General features: G+C 31.4%; 1 long non-coding RNA gene across 1 annotated transcript; it reads left to right on the forward strand.

Moving 5' to 3' along the window:
• The first annotated feature begins 2 nt into the window (after positions 1–2).
• On the forward strand, positions 3–27,833 carry LOC143241007 (uncharacterized). The gene is made up of 3 exons (XR_013022138.1): positions 3–167; positions 17,005–17,111; positions 27,477–27,833. It is a non-coding gene; the product is annotated as an uncharacterized LOC143241007 (long non-coding RNA).

Here is a 27,833-nt window from a genome sequence, read left to right on the forward strand (position 1 = left end):
AACTTTGTTATTGCCTGCTTGGGGCGAGTCGTCTTTTACGAGCTCTTCAGCGGCACGTGACATATCCCACTCTCCGGTTCGTTAATGATGATGTTAATAAGAGCCACATATCACATGGGCTACAAATGACAATTTATCGAAGCAGTAAACAAAGAAATAGTGTAGAAGTGAGTGTTAGAAATTTTTGCCCTTAGAAATATGTTATTTTATTTTTGTCTTTATTCTGTCCTATGCTTTTGGTTTATCTTTGTTAAACTTGAACTTAAACACAGGATAGCGCTCTAGTGGTAGATTTGCACACTTATAACGCTAAGAACCGAGTTTTGATACCTGTGAAGAGCACAGCTTTTTATTATCAAGATGTAACACTGTCTTTATATACCTAAAAATATCACATTTACCGACACTTGTCTATGATCCAACTTCGTTTTCGCGTTCGGTGGGTTTGTTTACCAGATTGGTATTGGTTTATATTTTGTATTAAGATAAGGGAAGTTTCTTTTAAGAGCTGGTATTGGTTTACACTTTGTCTTAGCTTCATTTGGCATGCTTACCAGGCTGGTATTGGTTTACATTTTCTCGTTGTGTTAGGATCGTTTGTTTACCATACAACAGATAGCCCGGCGTGACTTTGCCATAACAAAAAATACACACACAGGTTTACATACGCTGATATTGGTTCATATTTAGGGTTATCATTAGGAAGGATTGTTTATCAGGCTGATTCTGGATTAAACTTTTCATTAGCTTTACTGTGTAGGGATTTGTTTATGGGCTGGTATTAATTTAAACTTCCTTAAATGCTCGAAGATTTCGTCGAACAGGATGTTAATGATACAAAATTTGTATTACTTTTAGTGGAGTTTGTTTATGAGGATGGTTTTGTACTGGTTTATATTTTGTGTTTATGTCAATATGGTTGGTATATGATAACGGTATTGGTTTACACTATGTGTTAATCATGTCATGATTTGTTTATGAGGATTGTATTGGTTTATAATTTGTGTTAATGTTACTATGGTTTGTTGATAATGATAGTATTGGTTTACACTTTCTGTTAATGTTATTATGGTTAGTTAATAATGATTGTATTGGTTTACACTTTCTGTTAATGTTATTATGGTTTGTTGATAATGATAGTATTGGTTTACACTTTCTGTTAATGTTATTATGGTTTGTTAATAATGATAGTATTGGTTTACACTTTCTGTTAATGTTATTATGGTTTGTTAATAATGATAGTATTGGTTTATACTTTCTGTTAATGTTATTATGGTTTGTTAATAATGATAGTATTGGTTTACACTTTCTGTTAATGTTATTATGGTTTGTTAATAATGATAGTATTGATTTACACTTTCTGTTAATGTTATTATGGTTTGTTAATAATGATAGTATTGATTTACACTTTCTGTTAATGTTACTATGGATTGTTTATGAGGATGGTATTGGTTTACACTTTCTGTTAATGTTATTATGGTTTCTTGATAATGATAGTATTGGTTTACACTTTCTGTTAATGTTATTATGGTTTGTTAATAATGATAGTATTGGTTTACACTTTCTGTTAATGTTATTATGGTTTGTTGATAATGATAGTATTGGTTTACACTTTCTGTTAATGTTATTATGGTTTGTTGATAATGATAGTATTGGTTTACACTTTCTGTTAATGTTATTATGGTTTGTTAATAATGATAGTATTGGTTTACACTTTCTGTTAATGTTATTATGGTTTGTTAATAATGATAGTATTGGTTTACACTTTCTGTTAATGTTATTATGGTTTGTTAATAATGATAGTATTGGTTTACACTTTCTGTTAATGTTATTATGGTTTGTTAATAATGATAGTATTGGTTTACACTTTCTGTTAATGTTATTATGGTTTGTTGATAATGATAGTATTGGTTTACACTTTCTGTTAATGTTATTATGGTTTGTTAATAATGGTAGTATTGGTTTACACTTTCTGTTAATGTTATTATGGTTTGTTGATAATGATAGTATTGGTTTACACTTTCTGTTAATGTTATTATAGTTTGTTAATAATGATAGTATTGGTTTATACTTTCTGTTAATGTTATTATGGTTTGTTGATAATGATAGTATTGGTTTACACTTTCTGTTAATGTTATTATGGTTTGTTAATAATGATAGTATTGGTTTACACTTTCTGTTAATGTTATTATGGTTTGTTAATAATGATAGTATTGGTTTACACTTTCTGTTAATGTTATTATGGTTTGTTGATAATGATAGTATTGGTTTACACTTTCTGTTAATGTTATTATGGTTTGTTAATAATGATAGTATTGGTTTACACTTTCTGTTAATGTTATTATGGTTTGTTGATAATGATAGTATTGGTTTACACTTTCTGTTAATGTTATTATGGTTTGTTAATAATGATAGTATTGGTTTACACTTTCTGTTAATGTTATTATGGTTTGTTGATAATGATAGTATTGGTTTACACTTTCTGTTAATGTTATTATGGTTTGTTGATTATGATAGTATTGGTTTACACTTTCTGTTAATGTTATTATGGTTTGTTAATAATGATAGTATGGGTTTACACTTTCTGTTAATGTTATTTTGGTTTGTTAATAATGATAGTATTGGTTTACACTTTCTGTTAATGTTATTATGGTTTGTTAATAATGATAGTATTGGTTTACACTTTCTGTTAATGTTATTATGGTTTGTTGATAATGATAGTATTGGTTTACACTTTCTGTTAATGTTATTATGGTTTGTTGATAATGATAGTATTGGTGTACACTTTCTGTTAATGTTATTATGGTTTGTTAATAATGATAGTATTGGTTTATACTTTCTGTTAATGTTATTATGGTTTGTTGATAATGATAGTATTGGTTTACACTTTCTGTTAATGTTATTATGGTTTGTTAATAATGATAGTATTGGTTTACACTTTCTGTTAATGTTATTATGTTTTGTTAATAATGATAGTATTGGTTTACACTTTCTGTTAATGTTATTATGGTTTATTGATAATGATAGTATTGGTTTACACTTTCTGTTAATGTTATTATGGTTTCTTGATAATGATAGTATTGGTTTACACTCTCTGTTAATGTTATTATGGTTTGTTAATAATGATAGTATTGGTTTACACATTGAGTTAATGTTATTATGGTTAGTTGATAATGATAGTATTGGTTTACACATTGAGTTAATGTTATTATGGTTAGTTGATAATGATAGTATTGGTTTACACATTGAGTTAATGTTATTATGGTTTGTTAATAATGATAGTATTGGTTTACACTTTCTGTTAATGTTATTATGGTTTGTTAATAATGATAGTATTGGTTTACACTTTCTGTTAATGTTATTATGGTTTGTTAATAATGATAGTATTGGTTTACACTTTCTGTTAATGTTATTATGGTTTGTTAATAATGATAGTATTGGTTTACACTTTCTGTTAATGTTATTATGGTTTGTTAATAATGATAGTATTGATTTACACTTTCTGTTAATGTTATTATGGTTTGTTGATAATGATAGTATTGGTTTACACTTTCTGTTAATGTTATTATGGTTTGTTAATAATGATAGTATTGGTTTACACTTTCTGTTAATGTTATTATGGTTTGTTGATAATGATAGTATTGGTTTACACTTTCTGTTAATGTTATTATGGTTTGTTAATAATGATAGTATTGGTTTACACTTTCTGTTAATGTTATTATGGTTTGTTAATAATGATAGTATTGGTTTACACTTTCTGTTAATGTTATTATGGTTTGTTAATAATGATAGTATTGGTTTTACACTTTCTGTTAATGTTATTATGGTTTGTTGATAATGATAGTATTGGTTTACACTTTCTGTTAATGTTATTATGGTTTGTTAATAATGATAGTATTGGTTTACACTTTCTGTTAATGTTATTATGGCTTGTTGATAATGATAGTATTGGTTTACACTTTCTGTTAATGTTATTATGGTTAGTTAATAATGATAGTATTGGTTTACACTTTCTGTTAATGTTATTATGGTTAGTTAATAATGATAGTATTGGTTTACACTTTCTGTTAATGTTATTATGGTTTGTTGATAATGATAGTATTGGTTTACACTTTCTGTTAATCTTATTATGGTTTGTTGATAATGATAGTATTGGTTTACACTTTCTGTTAATGTTATTATGGTTTGTTGATAATGATAGTATTGGTTTACACTTTCTGTTAATGTTATTATGGTTTGGTGATAATGATAGTATTGGTTTACACTTTCTGTTAATGTTATTATGGTTTGTTGATAATGATAGTATTGGTTTACACTTTCTGTTAATGTTATTATGGTTTGTTGATAATGATAGTATTGGTTTACACTTTCTGTTAATGTTATTATGGTTAGTTAATAATGATAGTATTGGTTTACACTTTCTGTTAATGTTATTATGGTTTGTTAATAATGATAGTATTGGCTTACACTTTCTGTTAATGTTATTATGGTTTGTTAATAATGATAGTATTGGTTTACACTTTCTGTTAATGTTATTATGGTTTGTTGATAATGATAGTATTGGTTTACACTTTCTGTTAATGTTATTATGGTTTGTTGATAATGATAGTATTGGTTTACACTTTCTGTTAATGTTATTATGGTTTGTTAATAATGATAGTATTGGTTTACACTTTCTGTTAATGTTATTATGGTTTGTTAATAATGATAGTATTGGTTTACACTTTCTGTTAATGTTATTATGGTTTGTTAATAATGATAGTATTGGTTTACACTTTCTGTTAATGTTATTATGGTTTGTTAATAATGATAGTATTGGTTTACACTTTCTGTTAATGTTATTATGGTTTGTTGATAATGATAGTATTGGTTTACACTTTCTGTTAATGTTATTATGGTTTGTTAATAATGATAGTATTGGTTTATACTTTCTGTTAATGTTATTATGGTTTGTTAATAATGATAGTATTGGTTTACACTTTCTGTTAATGTTATTATGGTTTGTTAATAATGATAGTATTGGTTTACACTTTCTGTTAATGTTATTATGGTTTGTTAATAATGATAGTATTGGTTTACACTTTCTGTTAATGTTATTATGGTTTGTTAATAATGATAGTATTGGTTTACACTTTCTGTTAATGTTATTATGGTTTGTTAATAATGATAGTATTGGTTTACACTTTCTGTTAATGTTATTATGGTTTGTTAATAATGATAGAAATGGTTTATACTTTCTGTTAATGTTATTATGGTTTGTTAATAATGATAGTATTGGCTTACACTTTCTGTTAATGTTATTATGGTTTGTTAATAATGATAGTATTGATTTACACTTTCTGTTAATGTTATTATGGTTTGTTGATAATGATAGTATTGGTTTACACATTCTGTTAATGTTATTATGGTTTGTTAATAATGATAGTATTGGTTTACACTTTCTGTTAATGTTATTATGGTTTGTTGATAATGATAGTTTTGGTTTACACTTTCTGTTAATGTTATTATGGTTTGTTAATAATGATAGTATTGGTTTACACTTTCTGTTAATGTTATTATGGTTTGTTAATAATGATAGTATTGGTTTACACTTTCTGTTAATGTTATTATGGTTTGTTAATAATGATAGTATTGGTTTACACTTTCTGTTAATGTTATTATGGTTTGTTAATAATGATAGTATTGGTTTACACTTTCTGTTAATGTTATTATGGTTTGTTAATAATGATAGTATTAGTTTACACTTTCTGTTAATGTTATTATGGTTTGTTAATAATGATAGTATTGGTTTACACTTTCTGTTAATGTTATTATGGTTTGTTGATAATGATAGTATTGGTTTACACTTTCTGTTAATGTTATTATGGTTTGTTAATAATGATAGTATTGGTTTACACTTTCTGTTAATGTTATTATGGTTTGTTGATAATGATAGTATTGGTTTACACTTTCTGTTAATGTTATTATGGTTTGTTAATAATGATAGTATTGGTTTACACTTTCTGTTAATGTTATTATGGTTTGTTAATAATGATAGTATTGGTTTACACTTTCTGTTAATGTTATTATGGTTTGTTGATAATGATAGTATTGGTTTACACTTTCTGTTAATGTTATTATGGTTTGTTGATAATGATAGTATTGGTTTACACTTTCTGTTAATGTTATTATGGTTTGTTAATAATGATAGTATTGGTTTACACTTTCTGTTAATGTTATTATGGTTTGTTAATTGATAATAGATAGTTTTGTTTACACTTTCTGTTAATGTTATTATGGTTTGTTAATAATGATAGTATTGGTTTACACTTTCTGTTAATGTTATTATGGTTTGTTAATAATGATAGTATTGGTTTACACTTTCTGTTAATGTTATTATGGTTTGTTAATAATGATAGTATTGGTTTACACTTTCTGTTAATGTTATTATGGTTTGTTAATAATGATAGTATTGGTTTACACTTTCTGTTAATGTTATTATGGTTTGTTAATAATGATAGTATTGGTTTACACTTTCTGTTAATGTTATTATGGTTTGTTAATAATGATAGTATTGGTTTACACTTTCTGTTAATGTTATTATGGTTTGTTGATAATGATAGTATTGGTTTACACTTTCTGTTAATGTTATTATGGTTTGTTAATAATGATAGTATTGGTTTACACTTTCTGTTAATGTTATTATGGTTTGTTGATAATGATAGTATTGGTTTACACTTTCTGTTAATGTTATTATGGTTTGTTAATAATGATAGTATTGGTTTACACTTTCTGTTAATGTTATTATGGTTTGTTAATAATGATAGTATTGGTTTACACTTTCTGTTAATGTTATTATGGTTTGTTGATAATGATAGTATTGGTTTACACTTTCTGTTAATGTTATTATGGTTTGTTAATAATGATAGTATTGGTTTACACTTTCTGTTAATGTTATTATGGTTTGTTGATAATGATAGTATTGGTTTACACTTTCTGTTAATGTTATTATGGTTTGTTAATAATGATAGTATTGGTTTACACTTTCTGTTAATGTTATTATGGTTTGTTGATAATGATAGTATTGGTTTACACTTTCTGTTAATGTTATTATGGTTTGTTGATAATGATAGTATTGGTTTACACTTTCTGTTAATGTTATTATGGTTTGTTGATAATGATAGTATTGGTTTACACTTTCTGTTAATGTTATTATGGTTTGTTGATAATGATAGTATTGGTTTACACTTTCTGTTAATGTTATTATGGTTTGTTGATAATGATAGTATTGGTTTACACTTTCTGTTAATGTTATTATGGTTTGTTGATAATGATAGTATTGGTTTACACTTTCTGTTAATGTTATTATGGTTTGTTAATAATGATAGTATTGGCTTACACTTTCTGTTAATGTTATTATGGTTTGTTGATAATGATAGTATTGGTTTACACATTGAGTTAATGTTATTATGGTTTGTTAATAATGATAGTATTGGTTTACACTTTCTGTTAATGTTATTATAGTTTGTTAATAATGATAGTATTGGTTTACACTTTCTGTTAATGTTATTATGGTTTGTTAATAATGATAGTATTGGTTTACACTTTCTGTTAATGTTATTATGGTTTGTTAATAATGATAGTATTGGCTTACACTTTCTGTTAATGTTATTATGGTTTGTTAATAATGATAGTATTGGTTTACACTTTCTGTTAATGTTATTATGGTTTGTTAATAATGATAGTATTGGTTTACACTTTCTGTTAATGTTATTATGGTTTGTTGATAATGATAGTATTGGTTTACACTTTCTGTTAATGTTATTATGGTTTGTTAATAATGATAGTATTGGTTTACACTTTCTGTTAATGTTATTATGGTTTGTTGATAATGATAGTATTGGTTTACACTTTCTGTTAATGTTATTATGGTTTGTTAATAATGATAGTATTGGTTTACACTTTCTGTTAATGTTATTATGGTTTGTTAATAATGATAGTATTGGTTTACACTTTCTGTTAATGGTATAATGGTTTGTTAATAATGATAGTATTAGTTTACACTTTCTGTTAATGTTATTATGGTTTGTTAATAATGATAGTATTGGTTTACACTTTCTGTTAATGTTATTATGGTTTGTTAATAATGATAGTATTGGTTTACACTTTCTGTTAATGTTATTATGTTTTGTTAATAATGATAGTATTGGTTTACACTTTCTGTTAATGTTATTATGGTTTGTTAATAATGATAGTATTGGTTTATACTTTCTGTTAATGTTATTATGGTTTGTTAATAATGATAGTATTGGTTTACACTTTCTGTTAATGTTATTATGGTTTGTTAATAATGATAGTATTGGTTTACACTTTCTGTTAATGTTATTATGGTTTGTTAATAATGATAGTATTGGTTTACACTTTCTGTTAATGTTATTATGGTTTGTTAATAATGATAGAATTGGTTTATACTTTCTGTTAATGTTATTATGGTTTGTTAATAATGATAGTATTGGCTTACACTTTCTGTTAATGTTATTATGGTTTGTTAATAATGATAGTATTGATTTACACTTTCTGTTAATGTTATTATGGTTTGTTGATAATGATAGTATTGGTTTACACTTTCTGTTAATGTTATTATGGTTTGTTAATAATGATAGTATTGGTTTACACTTTCTGTTAATGTTATTATGGTTTGTTAATAATGATAGTATTGGTTTACACTTTCTGTTAATGTTATTATGGTTTGTTAATAATGATAGTATTGGTTTACACTTTCTGTTAATGTTATTATGGTTTGTTAATAATGATAGTATTGGTTTACACTTTCTGTTAATGTTATTATGGTTTGTTAATAATGATAGTATTAGTTTACACTTTCTGTTAATGTTATTATGGTTTGTTAATAATGATAGTATTGGTTTACACTTTCTGTTAATGTTATTATGGTTTGTTGATAATGATAGTATTGGTTTACACTTTCTGTTAATGTTATTATGGTTTGTTGATAATGATAGTATTGGTTTACACTTTCTGTTAATGTTATTATGGTTTGTTAATAATGATAGTATTGGTTTACACTTTCTGTTAATGTTATTATGGTTTGTTAATAATGATAGTATTGGTTTACACTTTCTGTTAATGATATTATGGTTTGTTAATAATGATAGTATTGGTTTACACTTTCTGTTAATGTTATTATGGTTTGTTGATAATGATAGTATTGGTTTACACTTTCTGTTAATGTTATTATGGTTTGTTAATAATGATAGTATTGGTTTACACTTTCTGTTAATGTTATTATGGTTTGTTGATAATGATAGTATTGGTTTACACTTTCTGTTAATGTTATTATGGTTAGTTAATAATGATAGTATTGGTTTACACTTTCTGTTAATGTTATTATGGTTTGTTTATCAGGATTGTATTGGTTTACAATTTTTGTTAATCTTATTATTAATTGTTTATGAGGATGGTATTGGATTTCACTTTATATTAATGTTATTATGGTTTGTTTATGAGGATGGTATTGGTTTAAAGTTTGCGATAATGTTAATATGGGTTTTTTATGCGGATGGTATTGGTTTACACTTTGTATTAATGTTACTATGGTTTGTTTATGAGGATTGTATTTTTTACACTATGCGTTAACGTTATTATGGTTTGTTTACGAGGATTGCATTTTTTTTACACTTTGTGTTAATGCTATTATATTTGTTTATAAGGATGGTATTAGTTTGTACTTTGTGTTAATATTAATATGGTTTATGTGTATGGTATTGGTTTGCACGTTGTGTTAATGTTATTATAGTTTTTTTATGTGTATGGTATTGGTTACACGTTGTGTTAATATTAATATGGTTTGTTTATGTGTATGGTATTGGTTTACACGTTGTGTTAACATTAATATGGTTTGTTTATGTGTATGGTATTGGTTTACACGTTGTGTTAATATTAATATGGTTTGTTTATGTGTATGGTATTGGTTTACACGTTGTGTTAATATTAATATGGTTTGTTTATGTGTATGGTATTGGTTTACACGTTGTTTTAATATTAATATGGTTTGTTTATGTGTATGGTATTGGTTTACACGTTGTGTTAATATTAATATGGTTTGTTTATGTGTATGGTATTGGTTTACACGTTGTGCTAATGTTATTATGGTTTGTCTATGAGGATTGTATTGGTATACACTTTGTGTGAATGTTATTATTTTTTATGAGTATTGTATTGGTTTACACTTTGTGTGAATGTTATTATTTTTTATCAGTATTGTATTGGTTTACACTTTGTGTTAATGTCACTATGGTTTTTTTATGATGATTCTGTTGGTTCGCTCTTTGTGTTAGTATCACTATGTTTTTCTCAAGAGGACGGTATTGGTTTACACTTCGTCTTTGTGTTAGGAAGGTTTGTTTAGCCAACTGGTATTGGTCCACATTTCGTGTTAGTGTTAAGATAATTTGGTTAATCGGACTTGTATTTATGTGCATGTATGCTTTTAATAATATATTCTGTTTTGTTTTATTCTTATCTTGTTAATATCTTTGATTACACACATTAACATTTTAAAATGATGCTTTTATCCCTAGAACCTTGCAGTGAAATACAATACGTTTTATGTTATAGACTTTGATTATATAACATTACAATTATCTTGGTTGACCTTATCAATAGAACACTCTTTTTATCTTGGTTTATCTTATCTATAGAACATTACAATTATCTTGGTTGACCTGATCAATAGAACACTCTTTTTATCTTGGTTGATCTTATCTATAGAACATTACAATTATCTTGGTTGACCTTATCAATAGAACACTCTTTTTATCTTGGTTTATCTTATCTATAGAACATTATAATTATATTGCTTGACCTTATCAATATAACACTATAATTATCTTATTTGATCCTGTACGTGAAATACTATTTATAAAAATTCGATTTGAAGGGATAGTTCTTGTACTGAACTTTGTGTATTATGGTCAGTTAATAGAGGAAATATTAGAGGAGGTCAGTTCATTAATATATTTCTTTCATTGGAGTTAAGCAGAAAGCTCCACATTGGGCTATCTGAGCTCTGCCCACCACGGGTATCGATACCCAGTTTTTAGAGGTATAAGTTGACTAGGGGAAGGTTCATTAACATAAAAATATTCTATTAACGTATGGTTCGTTAATAACAGAAATTTTGTATTGAGGTATGGCTCATGAACTGTAGAAATATTGTACTGCGGTATGATTCATTCATATAAAATTTTGTATTGAGGTATGGCTCATGAACTGTAGAAATATTGTACTGCGGTATGATTCATTCATATAAAATTTTGTATTGAGGTATGGCTCGTGAACTGTAGAAATATTGTACTGCGGTATGATTCATTCATATAAAATATTGTATTGAAGTATGGTTCATAAACAACATTATACTGAAATGCAGTTTGTTAGCAATATTATGTTGCATTGCGTTTGGTTAAGAATATTATATTGATCTATGGTTTATTAACAATATTATATTGAAATATGGTTTATTAACAATATTATATTGAGATATGGTTCGTTAACAATATTATATTGAGGTATGGTTTATGAAGAGTATTATATTAGGTATGATTTATTAACAGTGTTATATTGAGGTACTATGGTTCACTAACAATGTTATATTGAGGTACGTTTCATTAACAATAATATATTGATGTACGGCTCATTAACAATATTATATTGATGTACGGCTCATTAACAATATTATATTGATGTACGGTTCGTTGAGAATATTATATTGAGGTATGGTTTGTTAACAATATTATATTGAGATATGGTTCGTTAACAATATTATATTGAGGTATGGTTTATGAAGAGTATTATATTAGGTATGATTTATTAACAGTGTTATATTGAGGTACTATGGTTCACTAACAATGTTATATTGAGGTACGTTTCGTTAACAATAATATATTGATGTACGGCTCATTAACAATATAATATTGATGTACGGCTCATTAACAATATTATATTGATGTACGGCTCATTAACAATATTATATTGATGTACGGTTCGTTGAGAATATTATATTGAGGTATGGTTTGTTAACAATATTATATTGAGGTATGGCTCGTTAACAATACTATATTGAAGTACGGTTCATTAACAATATTATATTGATGTACGGTTCGTTGAGAATATTATATTGAGGTATGGTTTGTTAACAATATTATATTGAAGTGCGGTTCATTAACAATATTATATTGATGTACGGTTCGTTGAGAATATTATATTGAGGTATGGTTTGTTAACAATATTATATTGAAGTACGGTTCGTTAACAATATTATATTGAAGTACGGTTCATTAACAATATTATATTGAAGTGCGGTTCATTAACAATATTATATTGATGTACGGTTCGTTGAGAATATTATATTGAGGTATGGTTTGTTAACAATATTATATTGAAGTACGGTTCGTTAACAATATTATATTGAAGTGCGGTTCATTAACAATATTATATTGATGTACGGTTCGTTGAGAATATTATATTGAGGTATGGTTTGTTAACAATATTATATTGAAGTACGGTTCGTTAACAATATTATATTGAAGTACGGTTCGTTAACAATATTATATTGAAGTGCGGTTCATTAACAATATTATATTGATGTACGGTTCGTTGAGAATATTATATTGAGGTATGGTTTGTTAACAATATTATATTGAAGTACGGTTCGTTAACAATATTATATTGAAGTACGGTTCGTTAACAATATTATATTGAAGTGCGGTTCGTTAACAATATTATATTGAAGTGCGGTTCGTTAAAAATATTATATTGAAGTACGGTTCATTAACAATATTATATTGAAGTACGGTTCGTTAACAATATTATATTGAAGTGCGGTTCATTAACAATATTATATTGAAGTGCGGTTCATTAACAATATTATATTGATGTACGGTTCGTTGAGAATATTATATTGAGGTATGGTTTGTTATCAATATTATATTGAGGTATGGTTCATTAACGATATTATATTGAAATATGGTTCCTTAATAGGAAAATATTTTATTGTAATATTTTGTGAGGCAGATGATAGCACTGCCTATGTAGGGATGGCTCGGATTGTTTATGAAAATGGTATTTTAAATATCTCTTTAAGATGTCATCATAACTTTACATTACTATACAGTGTTTCTTGTATAACAATATCTGTGTAATGACCGAGTCACAAGTTCTGTAAATATGATAACAAAAAATTTGAATTTGTTGTTCGTCTTTTTAATTACATGACAAATAAAAAATTTAAACAATGGTGTTAACTAATTTCACTGAGGTGACATAGTTTAAAACGGACTATTCGTTTTTATAAGTGTTACTTGTAACTAATAGTAGTTTTTCAACAAAATCATAATTCTAGTGCAAACGATGTTATAATTACCCCTTGAAGTTAGCGTTCTTACACACATCTGGTGTTTCCTTACTTGAGTTATATGGGAAATACCAGTCTGTAATAGATAAACACTAGATATTACCGTTGGAACGTCATAGTCTATAGAACTTGGTTATAAATACAATCTTCCTATGTTTATTGAAACACTGCATTAATAAAACAATAACAAACGACAAGCAAACGATTAAAAACAAGCTTTACAAAAAAGAATTTAAATGTATGGTGGTTAATGTTAATTCTTCAAAACAATGTAAATTAGATAGTATGAATAACAATCGTATTATTATAACGTAATAGATGAGGCACACAACGCCAATGGACAGAGAAAAATAATATAAATTAAGTTAGCTTTTACTGAATAGTTATAATATCTTGACGTATGTTAATCTTTGCCTTGCTATCATGTAAGGATATGCGAGTGCTATCCCTACTTTCTTGTTTGCATTGTTTTTGAAGGGCTGACATTAGCCATCATTACATCTACTAACGTTTTCAAAATGTTCTTCTTTATTTTTCATAAAATATAATTCACTTTTATACAACAATTTGAATTTAATTTTAAATATTTAGCGTGTCATGTAGATTGCTTAAAAACTGCAGCTAGTTACAGATCTAAGTCAGTAAGCGGTAAGTTTAAGTGTGAATATTCATTATAGATGAAGCTCGGATAGCCTTTTGTGTAGTAACAAAAAACACATTTTACCTTTGTTAAGGAGACCTTTCGTCAGTACCAAATCTCATTTCAAAGAGGCAGTATCGGAAGTCGTCTTATAAATCCTTTCGTTCGTTAATAGATTACGTCTCAGAAGATATTTCGTCCAGTATCAGAGTTTGCCTTGGACCTCAGGATTGTCAAACTACGACAAAATAGTGTTCAGCGTCGCAGTTTCTTTACCAGAGATAAAATATCACTGCATTATATAACAGTGTTTTTATAGTAACATGGACGCACCCTAAACTTCATGAAATATCACTCAGTCCAACGCAGAAAGTTAAAGGTGTACTACGACATGTATAATAACATTGTTTTTGCTATGATAGCATTCATGTGCAGGACATGAATTTATGGTCAGCATTTTACGAGGGGATGTGTAGTTTAAATTATACTTTTGCTGTTTTACAACATTGTTGAAAACTCTCGTTTAATATTAAAACTTTTCACGGCCCTCTAGCGGTGACACTGGATGAAAATCACTGGTGTCATTTGTTACGGATGCTTTGTTCAACCCGTTATTTTCCAGCAGTGGGCTGTGTGCGTTGAGAGTAAAATTTATGCCTATATATATAAGTAAATATTAAAATATAATCTGAATATTTTGTGAGTCAATACAAGACTGTTTAAAATTATATTTTGTGATGTCTATAGTTTCTTGTAAATTAAGAAGTCAAATTACCGACATTAGCTGGAGAATCTCGTACCTATTCTACACTACCTGGCCAAAAGTATGTGGACACCCGACCATCACATCCATATATGCTTGTTGACCATCTCATTCCAAAACCATGGGCATTAATATGAAGTTGGTCCCCCTTTGCTGCTGTAACATCCTTCACTCTTCTGGGAAGGTTTTCACTATATTTTGGAACATGGCTGCTTGGATTTGCTCCTATTCAGCTACAAGAGCATTAGTGAGGTCGGGCGCTGAGTTGAAAGTCACTGAGCTGACCCATTCTACTGTTAATGTTTGTCTATGGAGATTGCATGGTTGTATGCTTGATTTTATGCACCTGTTAGCAATGGATGTGGGTGAAATATCTGAACCCATATACTTTTGGACATGAGGTGTATTTACTGAGTTATTGTTTTGAACCGAATCAAATGCAGTGGCCCTGTTCCCATCTTCTCATTTTTGAAAGACATGCTTGAGTACACTTACTTACTTACAAATACAGCTTCGTTACTAAGTTTGGTAAACTATAAAGGAGTTGTATGATGTTGATATAATATACTTTTCAAAACAAGAAACACAAAAGGGATATTTTTGTTATTTTAAAGAAATATGTGTAATAACGTTACAAGCTCAGAGTATGTGATGTTACACGTGTTAAAGCACTGATTGTCAGACCAAAATGACAATAAAAGTTGTGCACTTTGAAAACGGAGGAAAACATCGAGTTTTAACACTGAGTTTCCATAGCTCAGTGTTAAGCAACCGACATGCAATACAGTTACGCCAAGACTGACTGAAGCACAACGCTACAACGCCATTGGTCGCTTGGAAGCAGGCGAATCTCGATCAGATGTTGCCAGAGCTGTGAATGTTCACCCAAGCACCATCATAAGGCTATGGAATCGTCACCAACAGCATGGATCAACTTGTGACCGTTCACGATCTAGCAGACCTCGTGTGACCACGCCCACACAAGATCGCTACATTCGGTTACGTCACCTTCGGGATAGGACCACCACTGCGACGTCTACTGCCTCAACCTTACCAGGGCTGCGTAGGATTTCCGATCAGACCGTACGCAACCGTCGACGAGAATCTTAGGCCCCATTTGCAACCCATTATTGTAAACGTCAACGACGTTTTTCAACATGACAACGCCCGTCCTCACACAGCCCGACTCACCACTGTCTTCTTGAGACACCACAACATCAACGTTCTTCCCTGGCCAGATCACCATATTTAAACCCCATCGAACATCTTTGGGACGAGTTGGACCGACGTCTTCGACGGCGACAACCTCAACCGCAGACTCTACCTCAGCTTGCAGCAGCTTTGCAGGCTGAGTGGACAGCCATTCCACAGGATGTGATTCGTCATCTCATCGCTTCCATGGGCAGGAGATGCCAAGCAGTTATTGCTGCTCACGGGGGACATACTCGTTATTGACGTTGAGTGACGTTAAACTTCAACTAGTGAGCGTGCACTTCGCCTTTGCAGACTTTGGATGTTCAGCAGTGAATGTGCAAAGTTTCACACATGCCATACAGAATTACCCGGAATAAACTTGTTAACAATATGTCTCAAATTTTGCCTTTTGCGTTTCTTTTTTTGAAGAGTATAGTTTATGAGTTTTGGCTATTTCAAGATGTTTATATAAATAACATTTTAAAAAGGTTTTTTTTTTTTCACATCCTCCGTGTGCGAATTTTGACAAGGTTTAACGACCCACGGAAAGCACCAAAGTACAAAGTTTGTTACTAGAAGATATAATTGTTTTTTATAATTATTTATTTACTGTTCTATGTCTTAAGTGCGTGTGTGTGTTTTTCTTATAGCAAAGTCACATCGGGTTATCTGCTGTGTCCACTGAGGACAGTCAAACCCCTGATTTTAGCGTTGTAAATTTGAAGACTTACTGCTGTACTGCAGGGGACTCTCATGTTTTATGAAAAATAAGTTTAAGAACATATTTGTAACATGAATGCACATAACCACCTTATTACAACTTCAGTAATGTTAGCTAGGTACAGATAAAAGGTTAAAACAATAAAAATAATAAATATATCTATATATATAATGTTAGTAAAATGAAACTATTTTGACTAAACAAGTGTGTCATAATCTGTAGTTATTTTCGAACGTATAAAGCATAATTTATATTTATTTTTTAATTTTTTTATTAAGGTTACTATGTCGTCAAATCGACACTTCGTGGTTACGAACTGGGCGGATTTGACGGAACCCATAAAGGAAAAGCAAGATCATGAGCGACATGGTGACACTTTCGTCGAGTAGGAAGATAAGACTTTCAATACTTTTTAGATATTAATTGTTTTGATTTTTATTCTCACCTTGAGAATTGACCATCTAGCAAAGAAAGAACTAGAACTAATATAGAACGACCGACACGAGACATACAGACTACAGACCAATAGGTTAATGGAACTACCAGATGTGATGATATGTTAAACTTCACATGCTACTCTTCAGTTGCTGAAATGACTCAACAGACATTGGCAGGAATATACACCTAAAATATCCCCTGTTTAGCATAGTTAATAATAAACATTTGGGGTGTCTTTCCATGATTCCACCCACACCTTGTTAGCAACGTCTCTACTCATTCGAATTTCGTACAAAACATTGTTGTGAAGAAACTGATTGATGCTGGTTTAGCCTAAGTTCATAAGGTGATAATTGTTGAACGAAAGTTCATAGCATGTGATCTCTCTTTATCTGCTTCTCGTTACGTGACCAAATGATGATCGTGAAACTGATGCTGATACGAAAGGAACGTTTTGAAATCCTTCATCATCCGGTAGTTGATGAACCTGACAGGATCCTGTAAAGCTCTAATTTGTGAGGGTGATCAAAGGTAGGATGCCCCCCAGACTTACAACACTATAATCCGGGTTTAGATACCCGTGATGGGCAGAGCACAGACAGCGCATTGTGTAGCTTTATGCTTCATTACAAACCAACTAAAAATAGAATAATATTAATTTATTTTGTTGTTGTTGAAGTAACCCAGAGAAGGACTGATGTTGACATATACGTAAACGTTATCGTTTGTTTGTGTGCGTGTAGACTAAATTTAATGAATTACATGGTAGGGGGTGTTTATTTTCTCTGGGTGCTGAGTGTAGTTGCAGTCAGTAGTTTATGACTGGGTGCTGCTGCTCAGAATTAACTTACGTAGGAGGGACTTAACGAGCAAAATCACTATTAGTTGTGATCTAACTAGGAAGGGTGTAAGGGGGAAGGGTATTGGGTGTGATATTACTAGGAAGGGTGTAAGAGAGAAGGTATTGGCTGTGATATAACTAGGAATGGTGTAAAAGAGAAGGGTATTGGGTGTGATATAACTAGGAATGGTGTAAAAGAGAAGGGTATTGGTTGTGATATAATTAGGAAGGGTGTAAAAGAGAAGGGTATTGCTGTGATATAACTAGGAATGGTGTAAAAGAGACGGGTATTAGCTGTGATATAACTAGGAATCGTGTGAGAAGAGTATTGGTTGTGATATAACTAGGAAGGGTGTAAAAGAGAAGGGTATTGGCTGTGATATAACTAGGAAGGGTGTAAAAGAGAAGGGTATTAGTTGTGATATAACTAGGAAGGGTGTAAAAGAGAAGGGTATTACTGTGATATAACCAGGAACGGTGTAAAAGAGAAGGGCATTAGCTGTGATATAACCAGGAAGGGTGTAAGAGAGAAGGGTATTGGCTGTGATATAATTAGGAAGGGTGTAAAAGAGAAGGGTATTAGCTGTGATATAACTAGGAATGGTGTAAAAGAGACGGGTATTGGCTGTGATATAACTAGGAATGGTGTAAAAGAGACGGATATTGGCTGTGATATAACTAGGAAGGGTGTAAAAGAGAAGGGTATTAGCTGTGATATAACTAGGAAGGGTGTAAAAGAGAAGGGTATTGGCTGTGATATAACTAGGAAGGGTGTAAAAGAGAAGGGTATTGGCTGTGATATAACTAGGAAGGGTGTAAAAGGGAAGAGTATTGGTTGTGATATAATTAGGAAGGGTATAAGAGGGAAGGTTACTGATTGTGGTATAACTAGGAAGTATGTAAGAGGGAACGAATATATTATTGTAACTTTATAAAATAATTTTGTCATATTCTGTAAGTGATCATGCGGTCATACTGTACGATTGGTATTGTGTAAAATGTTAGTCAAGGAAGGATGGATACCAGGATTGTAAAAACATATTTTTTTTATTTCATGAACACGAGGGAGTCGCGTGATACAAAAATTCGAAATGTGGAACCAAAATTTAACTGCATTACAAAAACCGAGAGGTGAATAGATGGAATTTCATTTGGTGATTTTTACAGCTTTTATAAAAAACGGTGGCTTGTGTTACGTTTCAGAATAGAACGACGGTTTTGTGTTTTGTTTGAGAATCAGGTTAACTCGTCATTTTTAACATCAGACAGTCATTTATTTTGAGTGATAGTTGGGCTTTGTCAGTAGGAAGTAATGGATCGTGAGCAAAGCTCCAGATGGCGCTTTCGTCTGCTTATTGGGATACGTTTGCGTTCAGGAATAGATTACATGTATTACCCATCTCTATTAAGTCATTTAAGTGTGTTTTAGAATTATGATTAAAATGATTTGATTTACAAAAGAATTAATATTGGGTTTTATTTCGGCGATTAAGTTAATGTATCTGCCTATGTAATTAGTATCGATATTATTAAGTACGGTAGTACTTAATAGTAGGGTTTGACAAGGTTTCCACATAACTCATGCGCTTAAAAACCACCGTATTGAATACCTAAGCAAAAAACACACCATTCAAAGTGTTGGTTACGACACAGTATGCGCACATATATTAAAAATATGATAAAAGGTCGCTAAAATTTCCGATATAACAGCTCAAAAATTTCTAAAATAGAAAATTTTCGTCTACTGTTTCCCTGATCACGTCAGCGGGGCTAACTCCTAGACGGCTCGGACTATTGCTACAGTATTTCCCCAGCCTACTTGACTTGTTTGTGGGTATCTACTTTTGATATTCTGATAAATATATACAGTTTTTTTAAATGAATGGTAAACATATAATGCACATACTTGTCAACCCAACAGATGACGCTGCATATCAATGGATAGACACGCGACAGTTTCTAAAAGTAAAGGATATACTTTATACAGATATAACATACAGGTAAACAAACAAGAGTAGTAAATATATTATTATTAAAATGAAGCAAGGATCATGTTACAAAAGTAATGACACAAGAATGAAAACCACAAATGTATAACATTTGTTCCCTACTTTGATAACTTTACACACTTATCTGTAGGTCAAAATAAGGGTTACATTTTATAAATGTGTGGTTTTAATTCTTGTAAAACTGAATGTTACCAAGGGTATGGCTATACTGAAAGTTTATGGATGTTGTGTCCATTCCAAGGACATATAAAAATGAACAAATAAATAGGAAGATAAATAATTTTTTAACAGAAAATAGGGGTCGTTGGTTATTCGTAGAACTGCTATAAGAAGTATCCAAAATAAAATAAATGTTGTAATAAAAAGTACACAAAGAAATAAAGAGATACCAGTTGGAAAGATTTTAAATACCTACTTTTGTTGGCCTTGTGACCCGTGTAGTTAATCTGAATTTGTGAAATATTAGTACTTAATAATAGGGACCGACAATATTTTAAAATATATCCAACTTTACTTATTTGTGTACTTATTACTGTCGCATTTATTTCATTTTCGATATTTTTGATAGCCATGCTACTAATAAGCAATTTGTTTGTTTGTTTTGAATTTCGCACAAAGCTACTCGAGGGCTATCTACGCTAGCCGTCCCTAATTTAGTAGTGTGAGACTAGAGAGAGGCAGCTAGTCATCACCACCCACCGCTACTCTTTTACCAACGAATAGTGGGATTGACCGTACAATTATAACTTCCCCACGGTGGAAAGGGCAAGCGTGTTTGGTGCGACGTGGATTCGAACCCGCGCCCCTCAACTTACGAGTCGAACGCCTTAACCCACCTGGCCATGCCAGGCCCCTAATAAGCAATGATCCTTACTTTGTGTTAAATTAAACATTTTCCCCTATTTATTTAGACATGGAAGAGAGAGGTGGTCAAAGATTCGCGAGTAGAAATGTTAGCGTTTTGTTTTATGTAACTCAGATTCAACCCTTCTTCTTCTAAAATTATAGGCGTTGGAAAAAGTTCGAATTTGTGTGTGTGTGTAGTAATGTTATTATTTGAGCAATTATTGCTTAGCAATACTTTTGAATTTTTACCATAGTAATTTGGTCTTGTTTATATTACAATAAATGGAGATGATGAATAATTGGCATTTGAACTGTCTTTGTTTATTAACAAGGTTTTTAAAAGAATGCCCCCTCCAAGTGGCACAGCGGTAAATCTTTGAACTTATAACGCTAAAGCCCGAATTTCGATACCGGTATTATGCACAGCGCAGATAATTCATTCTGTTGCTTTGTATTTAACAGAAAATAACAACAACAAACTAGAAATGAGCAATAATATGAACATTACGATTCTGTTGAGATTGATGATATAGTAAATAAACCCAACAACTGGTCGTACTTTAAACATATAAAGTTGGTGATACAGCAAACGTTTTATTTGTTTTAAATTTCGTGCAAAGCTACACGAGGACTATCTGCGCTAGCCGTCCCTAATTTAGCAGTGTAAGACTAAAGGGAAGGCAACTAGTCATCACCACCTACCGCCAACTCTTGGGCTACTCTTTTACCAACGAGTAGTAGGATTGACCGTAATATTATAATATACCCACGGCTGGAAAGGCAAACATTGTTGGTGTGACAGGGATTCGAACCCGTGACCCTCAGATTACGAGTTGAATGCCCTAAATGTTAACTAGTTGGTGCGTTAATAACTTATTCAGCGCTGAACTATCACGTTTAATTATTTATGACTGGTTGTGAGAAAAATGGTTATTTGGCGACATAAGAGTCAAACCTCATTGTTGTAAGCACTGAGGTAAAGTTGTAACCCTAAAAAACATACTACGATAACGAAACCTAAACCCAGAGGGTTGTAGAAAACAAAAACAAAACACAAGCGTTCTCAGTGACAATGGAAAATATTATTATTTTTAAATGCTTGTTAGATTAAGTGATTAATTCAAATAACATAACAGAAAATCGTTTTGAGAGATAATTCTCGACACATTTACTGTTAAAAGTCTATTCACTAATCAGTTCTGTAGCTTAGTATCAGATGGTTATGTCGTCCAACAGCTAAACATGTATTTTAAGATTTGTATGTTTTTAAATGCTTGTTTGTATAAACTAAGGGCTGGGCGTGACCTACATAGATTTATGGGTTGTGATTCATTGACCGAATAATCGCACTTCACGTTTTGGGGCCACGTGAGCTATTGATTTGAAATGCTGACAATATTAAGAACTCACATAAGTTAAAATAATTATCCACGACATTCTAATGTCGCCTGCTGGCCAGTCAAGCTACACAGAGACGCCAACAAAACATACACTGTCTATAGATACAAGTTCTATGTACGTTCACTTTCATTCCTGTTACTGAGAGTTCCTTTGTGGCGCGGAGGTATGTCTGCGGACTCACATAGCTAGAAACTAGGTTTCGATACCCATAATGGACAGAGCACAGATAGCCCATTGTGTAGCTGAGTGTTTGGTAGAAGTTTATTAAACGTACATTAATGGATGAGAGAAGGAATTTGGGTTAATGTTTGTGGCTTAAGACAGGTCTGATCAGCGACGTTAGGACTTATCCGAGAATATAACCAAACATAGGCCTAATGGTAATAATATCAACAGACTCGTTCGCAGAATTACATAATAGATTAAATAATTACAGGTGGCTTCCAGTCCAAAATCCTTGAGCTTTCAGTCACTGTTATTAAGATGAATTATTAGTATGCAGTTGGGGTTGTCCAAAATATTGTGTGTTTGTTAAATAAAAAACCAACTAAAACATCAATGTAACTGTATATACAAATATGTGTGTTTTATTACAGTATATGTGTAATGCCTTTCTATTTTGTAGAATTTAACTATAATATATATGTGATATATCAGTTAAGTTAGATGTTAAAATGTTGCGCACAATACCGATTATGTATTTGTACGTTAAAATGAAGTTAAAGTTATTCTAACACGAAATAGCTGAACTTGGCTGGTATATATTTATCAATCGAACATTTAATGGCGAATGTTGTTGTAGATAAACACGTTCCTGGACTATTCTCGAAACTAAATTAACATAAACCCGCTAGGAGGCTGTATTCTACCTTAAAGCCTCCATAGTGTGCTGAGGAGCACTACAAGTACCTTGTAATCGGTACAGAAATAAACCTTCCTGTTTGTTCTGTTGTACAGAGTGTCATGTTATGTGCTTTTTAAAAGTAATCGTGGATTTCGTACTGTGTCACCTAATACTGGTGCCACTATTGTCTTGTTTCAAGTGTCTCAGTAGCCAGTCTGACGATGTCCGCAGTGGACAAAATACAGATAACCCGTGTTGTATCTTTGTGTTTAGTAAGAAAGAAAAAAAATGTTATATACATAAAATTGTTACGCAATTACACGGTGAATTGCTACACACACTCATACTGTGAATTATTACACACACATTAAATTGTTGCACACTTACGCGGTGAAATCTTACACATGCCTTAAACTGTTACACATTTACACATGTGATTGAAAGGCTTCTTCCTACGTGGACGAAGTTAATTGTTGCACAAACGGCGGGGCCCGGCATGGCCAAGCGTGTTAAGGCGTTCGACTCGTAATTCGAGGGTCGCGGGTTCGAATCCCGGTCGCACCAAACATGCTCGCCCTTTCAGCCGTGGGGGGCATTATAAAGTTACGGTCAATCCCACTATTCTTTTGTAAAAGAGTAGTCCAAGAGTTGGCGGTGGGTGGTGATGACTAGCTGCCATCCCTCTAGTCTTAGACTGCTAAATTAGGGATGGCTAGCGCAGATAGCCCTCAAGTAGCTTTGCACGAAATAAAAAAAAACAACACAAACACAAGCATAGTTTTGTGCCTGTGTTTATTTGGTTTCTTAATATGTTGAGTTTTTGTTTTTTTTCATGTGCTGAGTCCCAGGGAATGTATAGTCCACTATGGGTGATTTTTCTGTGGATTTCCGTTTTGAATTGTGTGTCAGTTCTCGTGATTTTGAGGTTAAGAAATGCTATTTGGTTAGTTTTCTCATGTTCACAGGTGAACTTAATGTTGGGGTGTATCGAGTTGACAAGGTTGGAAAGCTAAGTGTGTGTTTTGTAGAAGTGAATCCAGTAATTGTATCATCAACATATCTGCACCAGTATAGTGGTGGGTGTAATGTTGGATTGATCACTTGAGATTCAATCTGTGTCATAAAAATGTTGGCTAGAACTGGTGACACGGGATTCTCCATACTTAGGCCATTCATATGTAGGTAGTTTTGGTCATTGAACATAGTTAGTTTTGGTAATGAATTCTATAAGGGTTGCTAATTGGTTGCTGTGGGTATGTATCAGTGGGTTGGGGTCTTGGATATAAAGTTTTAAAGCTATCCTGCAGGGTTCGGTAGTTTGGACTTCTGTGAATAGGAGATTACATCGAAACTGGTTGTTATGGCTTTATGGTTTAATTGGTCAAGAATAGATTTAAAGTTTCTCGTGATCACGAATAGAATGTGAAAACCCTCCTTCTTGAAGGGACGTGTTTATATGTCATGCGGCCCCTACTGAAGGGTGCACCGTGCGTTATTAATAAGAGTGATATTTTACCAATTTTTTCATCTTCTGTATTTCACTTTGTGATATTCCAGACTATCCTATATTTGCATTAGATAATCGATTAAGAAATACATCAGACATAAACTCTCAAACTTGAAATGAATTTTCCTATTTTTTCCTTCGCACCAAAAGAACAAAAAGTTTATTTGGTAGAAAACATACTTAACTTTTATGTTTCTTTCTCATATTTCGTACACTTAGAGACATTTACAACCTACAAGCGGTAAGTCTGCGGATTTACAACGCTAAAATCAGGGGTACGATTCCCCTCGGTGGGCTCAGTAGCTAGCCCGATGTGGCTTTGCTATAAGAAAACACATACATACAACCTACAATTATGAGTCTCATTTGGCGTAAATATAAGCCACGTGTGCAAATTTATTCAACTAAAACGCTGAAATTTGACAAATTTTTGCTCACGAAATCACGTGAGCTGTCGACCTAAATTTTTAATATGGTTTTATGTAAGTGTAATAGTAAATCATTATTAATTTTGTTTCCTTTGGATCAAAGGCAGCTGATTGAGAACACTAAAATATAGGGTAAAAGCATGTGCAGCTATATAAGAATTGGTTAGGCCAAACAATTTAAACCAGCAGTTTCTAGTTCAAGTTTTCAAAAGAATCACATGGGTGGATGGCTATTATTCATTACCAATTTTTAAGCAGAAATTTGCAAAATTTTATAAAATTATTCCAATTAAAAAGCGTTTAGCGTCGTGTAATATCAGCTTAAGTAATTATCATAAATAATGATGTCTGATACGCTGTATGGGGTTGATGACGAGAAACAGTTAATTTAAATTCTATGGCGTTACTGTAAAAATAGATAACATTGTTTTAGAGAGGAAAATCTACTACCATATATTTTATAGAATCTGGTTAGTTCTGTTAAGTATAGGTCTATTCCAAATAATTGGGTTGCGATCCTAAGGCTAATGTTGATTTCTACCGAATATCACTTTCTTAGTTACTGTGGTTTGTTGACAAACTTTTATATCTAACCGAAAACATCTGTGATTAATAAAAACAACAGGTGCTGCCAAAGAAGTGTGAGTGTGTGACTTCTGATTTCATTCTTTTAAGGTGACAAAAGGTTGAAATCAATCCTGTAATTGTTAAACCAATATTAACATACCTTGACTGACCTTTGTGTCTAAATGAATGTATCTTTCTTATTCAGACATGGTATTACCTTCGATTACTGTATCAGAAATTTCTGGTCAATTTATAAAAAGTTTTCATTGTTTTTTTTTTCAACCAGCTTTCACAATTCCATACTAATACAGATTATTTTAATAGGACTCAAATTTCTAACTAGTAAGGTTTATGTTGGAAATAGTCTTTGGTATAAAAGTACTAATTGAAAACCTTCAAAACGAGCAGGCCCGGCATGGTAGGTGGGTTAAGGCGTGCGACTCGTAACCTGAGAGTCGCGGGTTCGCATCCCCGTCGCACCAATCATGCTCGCCCTTTCAGCCGTGGGGGCGTTATAATGTGACGGTCAAACCACTACTCGTTTGTAAAAGAATAACCCAAGAGTTGGCGGTGGGTGGTGATGACTATCTCTAGTCTTACACTGCTTAATTATGGACGGCTAGCGCAGAATTCCCCTGTACCCTAAACAGAGTTCTCACATTGAGTGTACGTTGAATAGCTCAACTAAGTGAGTGTGTTATGTGTATCAACAGCTATATGTTAGAAAAAACCATTACCGTAATGAAACCTAACTCTCTCTGTAAGAATTAGGAAAGGATTCCACAATACAATAATGTGACGCTGTACAAAACGTCTTCCACTTTTGATCTTTGTTCACAGATGTGCTGGAAGTAAAATCCTTTTTGCTCACAAAGTAGAAGACAGATAAGTCTTTTCCTGCTATAACTAAGAATTTTTTTTCCAAAGAATATTTGAAAGCTGAGCCTATTGTGGCGTCTCTCAAGATACCATTCATGGTTCCCATTCTTTAATGATTTCTTTTTTCACGATTTCGTTCCCCGGATATAAAATGTAGCCTTTTACTTCAACCATGATAAAATCTTCCAGGATTTAACTCGAAGAAAACATGATCCGGGCGTACACCATTCTCAATTAATGTTCCGTTCGTTTCATAAGTATATCATAAGCGGTGTATCAAAAAGAGGGGGAAACGTACACGTGGCTAAATAACGAATAACTATATATGGTCATTCTAGGAGTTTAACCCCCGAGTGATGTTTGTGAACAAAGAGAAGCGAAGGCGAATAAAGAGAAATTGGTTAATTTCCTAAATAGTTTCATAATCTCAACTGATTGTCTGTTCTATTCTTGTTTAAATTTTATTTTGAAAAAAAGTTTCAAGGGAAAACCTCCTTTGTAAGTGTGTATTATACGTAAAGGGTGTTGCGACTTACACATCGTAAGTCAATTACGTTAAAATGTAAAAACAGCAAAACAAAATTCGAAATGTTAAGAATAGCACATTGTATTGTATAATAGTATGATTTTTTCTTTAAAATCCAGAATATAAAACCAAGTAATTTGTAATATTGTTTTTTATCTTTTGTAAAAAAAAACAAAAAACTGAAACCAAGTAATGTGTAATACTGTGGACTTTTCTAAAGAGAGGAGAAAAGAGTTCTATAACTAACTGAAAGGTTGTGTTTTGAACGAAGATAGCAGTATGTGATATCAAACTGTCAATATTGAATAAGACGTTAACTTATTTATATTAATATTTATGTGTTAGCATAATTTGAGCCTAAAGTTAGTTTTCATTCGCAGATTAAGTGACATTAATATATATCTTATGGTTATTCCAAACAGTATTATGTGGGTGGGTCTTATTGTTGATGTTTCATTACATAGTTTACGATCCGTCCGCATACGAGGGACCTACTGTGAGGAGAGGGTTGACTGGTAACAGACCAAACTATAAAGAAAGAGAGATGACTGGAGAACGTTCCTAGTAAGTTTTAGGAATAAAATTACAGGAAATTGTCTCTGAAGTAACACTTTAGTGGAGATAATATTACAATGACTTTTAATAAAAGAATTAACACATAAAACTCGGTAGTCTGTGATGACGTCTTTACGTCCAAGTTGAAGGTAACTTATTTGTCCAGTTCTTCAAAACAAATCTTCCTAGATACCAAACCTCACGACAAGCACTAATTTGAAGTAATAATCTTTATTCTCCTAGGAAATAAACACTTCCTTTTTCAT

The sequence above is a fragment of the Tachypleus tridentatus genome, chromosome 13 (assembly GCF_004210375.1).
Source record: "Tachypleus tridentatus isolate NWPU-2018 chromosome 13, ASM421037v1, whole genome shotgun sequence".
Classification (NCBI taxonomy): domain Eukaryota; kingdom Metazoa; phylum Arthropoda; class Merostomata; order Xiphosura; family Limulidae; genus Tachypleus; species Tachypleus tridentatus.